The sequence below is a fragment of the Vombatus ursinus genome, unplaced genomic scaffold (assembly GCF_900497805.2).
Source record: "Vombatus ursinus unplaced genomic scaffold, bare-nosed wombat genome assembly UNPS02009205.1, whole genome shotgun sequence".
Classification (NCBI taxonomy): Eukaryota; Metazoa; Chordata; class Mammalia; order Diprotodontia; family Vombatidae; genus Vombatus; species Vombatus ursinus.
The window spans coordinates 55360460-55367258 of record NW_020948983.1 but is presented as its reverse complement, the minus strand read 5'-3'; positions in this window follow the sequence as shown (position 1 = coordinate 55367258).

The following is a 6799-nucleotide window of genomic DNA, read 5'->3' as shown; positions in this document are numbered from 1 at the left end:
CGCTGGGGGTGCGCGCGTCGCCGCGCCGGGACCCAAGCCTGGGGTCCGCCCCCTTCGCCGGGGACTCTGCGCCTGCGCGCCGGACCGGGATGGGGGAGGGGTCAGGGAGCGGGGTGTGCGCGCTCCCTGAGGCCGGGAGGCGGGGCGCACTCGACAGCTTGTCCGTGTGGGAAGTCTTCCCTGATTGGGTGACCCGCACCCGGAGCCGCCAGTCAGCTCCTTTAGAAATCCCCTCTGGCGCCCCCTGTGCGGGCTACCTGGAACCGCCCAGCAGGGAGCAGGGCAGGTGGGCCTTTAAAACACAAACGAACCCGGGCTCGCTAACAACCTGAGAGCAAGAGGGGATAGAATTTGGCCTCGCTACGCAGCAGGCATAATCGCTGTTACTCCCCTCGGTCTATACGGCGCCTCTCTTCAGATTTTTACTCCTTTCACCCACCTGGGTCACTCCTTTGCACCTGTCACAGCCTACCTACCTTGTATTATAGTTCTCTATCCTATACCTTCCCCATTGGAGTCCAAGCTCCCTGAGGGCAGAGACTGGTTTTCAGTTTTCTGTCATTCCCAGGCCCTAACACAGTGCCTTGCATACTGTAAGCACTTAAAAAATGCTTGTCGAATTGCATTGCATTTGTTACACTTCCTATTCTCCTGCAAGTCATCTCTTAATGTTCATCTTAACCAGAATCAAAAGAACAAAAATGTACAGTGACTTACAAGACTAGAACTTTCCCAAATAATGACCTTGGCAAAGATCTTTTTCCTTTCTGTATCTAGGAACATTAACAGGCCTTTGACAGTGACACATCAGATAGCTCCTCTGTTTGCAGTATTAGAAAGAATGCTACACTGATATGTCTTTGAGATCCATATTCAAATCCCAATGGAGCCTCATATTTGGTGTGTGACCATGAACAAGTTATTTAACCTCTTGAAAGACTTAGTTTCCTCATCTGTAAAAATGGTATAATACTTGTACCTACCTCACAGGGCTGTCATGCAATATATATGTGTTATTAATTGTGGACCTGACCTAACAACATCTGGTGGGGAGATCCAGGACAATAGATCTAATGGAAGAGACAGAACACAGGCAAAACACCAGGGCTTATACAAATTAACATAGTCTAGGGTACTGAACTAAGTGAGGTGATGAAACCAACATTGAAGAGAGACAATGTAGTAATACTGTGTAACAGTTCTTGGCTCTTGATTCAGGGAACCTGGTGTTAAATCCAGAGGTGATCATTCTCCTTGTGTTGCACATTTTTCTGCATTCACCTTTAATCTGCATTCATCTTTGATCTGCATTCACCTATCCCTTCTCATATTTTCCAACAGATTGCCCCCTCTATCACCCCCACTTTCTAATCTTCAGTATCTCCTTATCAACTGGCACCTTCAACTACTGTATACAAATGTGACCATCCTTAAAAAAAAAAATGTGAAAATGATATAGGATACATGCAAAACAACATTGAATGTGCAAGCTAATATAACCTTGGACACTGAACTAAGCGCCTCTTTCATATGATTATATAGACCTAGCTAACTATCATCCTATATGTTTCCAAGTCCAAAATACAACCCATTATCTTCTTCCTTTCCCCTAACTTCAAGGTTACTATCAAGGACATCACTATTCTCTAGGCTTGAGACTTCAATGTCATCCCCTCCACCACACACTAATCACCGTGATATTTCTACCATGGATACCATCAATGGGGAAAGTGTTAGATTGGAGTGAGAAAGATCTGTTGTTGAAATCCCACCTATCAAAAACACACTAGGGGGTGGAGTCAAGATGGCTGAGTAAAAGCAGTGACTTGCTTGAGCTCTCCCCCAAACCCCTCCAAATACCTGTAAAAAAATGGCTCTAAACAAATCCTAAAGCAGTAGAGCCCACAAAAAGAGAGAAGGAAACAAATTTCCAGCCCAAGACAACCTAGATGGTTGACTGGAAAGGTCTATTGTGCCGGGCTGGGAAAGCAGCACAGTTCAGCATGGGCTGCATGGGCTGCACAGGCAAAACAGGCCTCAGTGAACCTGAAGCAGGCCTCACTGACTCAGGCCAGACTGAGTCACGGGGAGCTGTAGCAGTTTCCAGACTTCTCAACTCATAAACACCAAAGATAACTTAGAAGGTCAGTAGGAAAAGTCTGTGACCACAGTGAGAGAGAAGCTAGGTCCCAGACCCAGTCCTGACAAAGCCCCAGGGTGGCAACTGTTTTGGAGCTTCCAGTCCACACACTGAGGGGGAATCGAGTGGCTGATCAGAGGGGGATTGCAGGGATCTCTTTGCTGGTACTGAGGCAGGATTCTCTTGCTTTGCTCATGCTTGGATCTGAGTCTCACTCAGTCCTAGGTGGCGATCCTGGGGCAAGGAGGAGCACTGACATGGTGGAGCTTGTGGTGGTGGTGGAAAGGGAATTGCCCTCACAGTTCCAAGGCAGAAAAGAGTGCTCGTGGTCAATCATAGACCAGAGCCCAGGCCAGGAAAGGAGTAAACACCTCAGCCTCTGATCATACCACTTTGGAAGAACTGAAAACTTATAGGTCCCTAGAAGTATCTCTGAAAACAGCTGCACAAAACCCCCAAAACTTGGGACAGTACATTCTCCACACTGGAAGCAGACCCTTACCTTAACAAAGAGTTTAAAACTCAAGTAATTGGCTGAGATTATGAGCAAACTGCACAAAAAAAAAAAAGTCAGACCATGGAATCTTTCTTTGGTGACAAAGAAGATCAAAACATACAACCAGAAGAAGACAACAAAGTCAAAGCTCCTACATCCAAAGCCTCCAAGGCCACGAAAGAGCTCAAAAAGGATTTTGAGAAGCAATTAAGAGAAGTAGAGGAAAAACTGGGAAGAGAAATGAGAGTGATGTAAGAAAATCATGAAAAACTAGTCAACAGCTTCCTAAAGGAGACCCAAAAAAATACTGAAGAAAATAACACCTTGAAAAAATAGCCTCACCCAAATGGCAAAAGGAGTCCAAAAAGCCAATGAGGAGAAGAACGCCTTCAAAAACAGAATTGGCCAAGTGGAAAAGGAAATCCAAAAGCTCATTGAAGAAAATACATCCTTAAAAATTAGAATGGAGCAAATGAAAGCTAGTGACTTTATGAGAAATCAAAACATCGTAAAACAAAACTAAAAGAATGAAAAAATAGAATACAATATGAAATATCTCATTGGAAAAACAACTGACCTGGAAAATAGATCCAGGAGAGATAATTTTAAAATTATTGGACTATCTGAAAGCCATGATCAAAAAAAGAGCCTAGACATCATCTTTCAAGAAATTATCAAGGAAAACTGCCCTGATATTTTAGAACCAGAGGACAAAATAGAAATTGAAAGAATCCACCAATCACCTCCTGAAAGAGATCCCCAAAGGAAAACTCCTAGTAATATTGTAGCCAAATTCCAGAGTTCCCAGGTCAAGGAGAAAATATTACAAGCAGCCAGAAAGAAACAATTCAAGTATTGTGGAAACACAATCAGGATAACACAGGATTTAGCAGCTTCTACATTAAGGGACCAGAGGGCTTCAAATATGATATTCCAGAGGGCAAAGGAGATAGGATTACAGCCAAGAATCACCTGCCCAGCAAAACTGAGTATAATTCTTCAGGGGAAAAAAATGGACATTCAGTGAAATAGAGGACTTTCAAGCATTCTTGATGAAAAGACCAGAGCTGAATAGAAAATTGGACTTTCAATTACAAGACTCAAGAGAAGCTTGAAGAGGTAAACAGGAAAGAGAAATCATAAGGGACTTATAAAGATTGAACTGTTTATATTTCTACATGGAAAGATGATATTTGTAACTCATGAGATCTTTGTCAGTATTAGGGTAGTTGGAGAAAAAAACATATGTATAGATAGATTGATAGAGGGCACAGGGTGAATTGAAGATGAATGGGTGATATCTGGAGAATAAAATTAAGGAGTGAGAGAAGATTATACTGGGAGAAGGAGAAAGGGAGAGGTAGAATGGGATAAATTATCTCATAAAACAGACAAGAAAAGGTTTTTACAGTGGAGAGGAAGTGGGGGAAAGTTCGAGGGAATGAGTGAATTTTATTCTCATCAGATTTGGCTTAAGGAGGGAATAACATACACACTCAATTGGGTATGGAAAGCTATCTTACCCTATAGGAAAATAGGGGGGAAAGGGATAAGAGAGGTGGGGAATGATAGAAGGGAGGGCAGATTGGGGTAGGGGGTGATTAGAAGCAAACACTTCTGAGGAGGGATAGGGTCAAAAGAGAGAATAGAATAAATGGGGGGCGGGATAGGATGAAGGGAAATACAGTTAGTTTTCCACAGCATGACTACTATGGAAGTGTTTTGCATGACTACACAAGTATAACCTCTATTGAGTTGCTTGCCTTCTCAATGAGAATGGGTGGGGAGGGAGGAAGGGAGAAAATTTGGAACCCAAAGTTTTAAAAACAAATGTTAAAAAATTGTTTTTACATGCAACTGGGAAATAAGATATACAGGCAATGAGGTATAGAAATCTATCCTGCCTGACAGGAAAATAGAAGAGGAAGGGGATAAGAGAAGGGGGTGAGGGAGATAGAAGGGAGGGCAGATTAGGAGAAAGGGTATTCAGAATGCATGCTGTCTTGGGGTTGGAGGAGGGACGAGATGGGGAGAAAATTTGGAACTCAAAATCTTGTGGAAGTGAATATTGAAAACTAAAAATAAATAAATTAATGAATAAAAAAACACACTAACTGTATGACTATAAACACAAACACACACATACAGTGCCTCTGTAAAGCCTTTCACATGAGATACACACACATACCATGCACATATAATATTTTAATTATAGGGGGTAGTTCACTGGGGAGGAGGAGTAGATTTCACCTCTATCTCCTGGTTTCCCTGGCTTCCTCAAGATTCCATTCAAAGCCTCCTCTTTGCAGAAAAGTCACTCAGGCTGCATTAGCTCTCCCTGTCAAAGTACCACCCGATCTAACCTGTATGTGTCTTGTATAAACCTAGGTAGTTATTGTTTCCCCCATTAAACTGTGATTTCCAATTTGAACATCATCTACATAGAGATGATAGCTGGACTTATAGGTTACAATGAGATTACAAAGAGAAAGAAACCATTAAGAAGAGGAAAGAGCTCTGATGTACACCCATAAATGAGGGAAGATATTGGGGGCACATGATAATGACTTTATAAAGAAGACCAAGAAGGATGTGTCAGATAAAAGTAGAAAGAGAGCTCAGAAGTACCCATGGACAAGAGAGAAGACAGAACAAGGGAATGGTTAATGGTGTCAAACACTGCTAAGAGATCAAGAACAAGGACTGAACAAAACAAAGGATTTAGGAATAAAGAGACCATTGGTTACCTTGCAGATAGCAATTTCAGTCTAGTGGTAGAGACAGAAGTCAGATTGCAAATGGCTGAATAGTGGCAGATGAGAAAGCAGAGACAAAGAGTGTATGAAGCTTTATTGGAGCAGTGTGGCTAGGAAAGGGAGGAGAAATACAGGGTGATAGTCAAAGGGATAGTAGAAAAAAATTAGCTTCTAAGAATGAAATGTGAGCATGTGTGAAGAGAGCTGGAGAGACTTTTTTCTATCCTTGTGGACATACTTTTTACATAGTTGCAATCTGTGTATCTATCATTCCAAGTTTTACTTTTTCATTGTATTGCTTTGTAAAACTTCTGATATTGTCCATGAACATATTATTTCAATGGCAATAGAAGACACTGTTTCATTTTCTTATCAGTCAACTTAGTCATTTCCCAACTCCCTCATAGTTTCACTCTTTTCTAGGTAGGAATTAATTTTCACTAGTATAGCCACACTTTTATAAAGTTTCCCATGTGACAAAGACATGGATATGCAAGGGAGCTTCCAGAAGTGGTTCACAAAGTCTGTCTGAAGTCAAACAGACTGGAACAGTGAAAAGAGAACTGTATTAGGACTTATGGGATCAAGTCCTGGCTCCTGGCTCTTCCACTATTTAGCCGTGTGACCATAGGAAAATCACTTAATATTTCTGGCCCTCAAGTTTCTTATCTGTCAAATGGGGATAATAAACTATATGCAAATCATTATTAGTAATATGCACATTATACATGTGACAATAGCTTATATTTATATATGACTTTAAGGTTTACAAATCATTTTATTTGTTGGCATATCTGTAAACATATCCATAAAGAGTTATTAAAAGTTTTCAAATTTGCCCCATAATCTTCTTAAGAAGAAGCTTGGAGGACGGAATGGCATCTTTAGTTCTCAGAATTGGAAAGATCTAACAGGTACCAAGGGGCTGGTCCCTGCTCTAATCTCAAAGTGAATAATTACATACCAAGGGAGGGAAACACGAGAACCCTAAGAGGGCCTGTAATTAATGTTATCATAAATTCTGCCCCATGTCCTGAACTGGTCCAGCTCAGGGGCCCTAGGTTGGTTTTTGTTTCTTTTTGTTTTTTGATTGGAACTAGATAGGTGACTATTTCCCACTATTTCATTTTATTTTTCAAAAAACAAGTATTTATTTTCTCTTCCTCCTTACTTTGATGTTTCCTTCCCCATTTTCCACTTCTCCTTCAGGTTCTGCCTCACCCTCACTTTCTCTCCGGGCTCTTCCCCCAACCCCACTTTCTGGTAGAGTAGGAGTTCCTTGTGGGCAGGGGCTGTTTTATTTTTGTGGTTTTATTCCCACAGATGTAAGCGCTTTATAAGTGCTCGGGCTATTTCCTTTAAAAAAGAAAGAAAGAAAGAAAGAAAGAAAGAAAGAAAGAAAGAAAG